This window comes from Galeopterus variegatus, unplaced genomic scaffold (assembly GCF_000696425.1).
Source record: "Galeopterus variegatus unplaced genomic scaffold, G_variegatus-3.0.2 Scaffold2340, whole genome shotgun sequence".
NCBI classification, from domain to species: Eukaryota; Metazoa; Chordata; class Mammalia; order Dermoptera; family Cynocephalidae; genus Galeopterus; species Galeopterus variegatus.
In genome coordinates this window covers 151618-153152 of record NW_007728451.1, presented here as the reverse complement: position 1 = coordinate 153152, position 1535 = coordinate 151618, and the positions used below count along the sequence as shown (strand labels likewise).

Sequence of the window (1535 nt, the reverse complement as noted above, 5' to 3'; positions counted from 1 at the left end):
CCTGCCAAGCAAGTGGCTGGAGCTGGGTCTCAGGCACATGACAAGGGCCGTCCCAAACAACAGAGTCACCACCCTCAGGTGTGAGCAATGCCCAGGAGCCTGGACGCTGATGTGAGGCAGCCCACCCAGATGAGGAATCTGAGAGGTACCAAACGCATGTGCGAATCTTTCCTGTGATTTTTCTTTAGCATTGTTATTCTTTACACATCTTCGTAATTCACATAAATCAGCTTTGGAGTGAAGAGAGGACAAATTCATTCATCAGAAAAAATAAAGGTCATTAATTGTGAAAATGAGCAATTTCACAATAGTGAGTATTTAAGCAAGGAGAGGAGTGTCTGGGAGCTTTAGAAGGAAATGGTATCTCCAGAAATTACAGAGGTGGGGATAAAAGTTTTGGGGTTTTGTTTTTGTTTCCCACAGTGAGGATCCCAATTTTAAGTTTTCCCAAGGCTGGTAAATGACAGCTGGAATCCAGGTCAGAATGAGAGAAGCCTGCCTTACATCAGTGCTGTACACAGACCCTGCCAGCATACTGTCTGCTGGGCCCAGGAGGGGTCCCAGTGACATGGGCCACCATGGATCCACTTGTAAAGTGAGAATGACCTACACCCTAGGTACATAACCGAAGAGAGGGCAAACTGAGACAGCTTATGGTGCATACATGAAACATCTGCATCAGGAGAATGCTTCGTTTTACCTGTCTGTGCTGGAAGAGAATGAAAAATCCTGCAGATCTGTGATGCAGTCTGCTTTCTTCACAGCCTTTTGTGGCTGGCACCAATAGACCTGCTACCCACAGAAATTAGTTCCATTTGTTTAACCAGTGAAGCTGCATAGGCATCTTGGGCAAGCTCTCTTTTCATTTTGAAGCAGAAGTCGTAAATAACTTTCTTCAGTCACAAATGTTTATTGGGCATTTATGATGTGCCAGGAACTCTTACATGGAGACATGATGTTAAAAGACACAACCACGCTCTTGAGAAGCTTACAAACTGGGTGGGGGAGGGGAGTAGAGGCTATAGTCTTTCAATATGCATGGTAAGTGTCGTAAACATGTAACTGGAAAGCTGCTGGGAATCAGAGCTCCTTATAAAACTTGATTGATAGAATCATTCTTCTGAGAGATAATGGGAGACTTCAACAAAATTGTCAATAGAACACATCTAGTCTGTATGAATTGTTTATTGTAAATACACTTGCTATTTTTTTCTTCTTAAAATGTATTGATTATACATATTAGTGGGGTACAGATCTGAATATCAATTCACGTATACAATGTGTGATAATCAAATCAGGGTAATTAGCATATCCATCATTACAAGATGTAATCATTACTTTGTGATGAGGACATTTGAGTTCCTCTCTTCTGTCAGTTGGTAACATGCAGTAAATTATTGCTAATTATGGGTTTATGAGGAGTACTAAAGAATGGAGTCAGTCTTGTAGTTTAGTGACTAGCAAGGTTTACAAGGTGAAACCCCAAACAATTGACTTCTCTAGGCTAACTTTCATCACTGCAATGTGGAAAAGAG

The 1535-nt window shown here is 41.6% G+C and overlaps 1 pseudogene; it reads left to right on the top strand.

Moving 5' to 3' along the window:
• The window catches only part of LOC103597528, a 2755-nt pseudogene extending 1932 nt beyond the window's left edge, over positions 1–823 (top strand).
• Positions 824–1535: the final 712 nt, after the last annotated feature.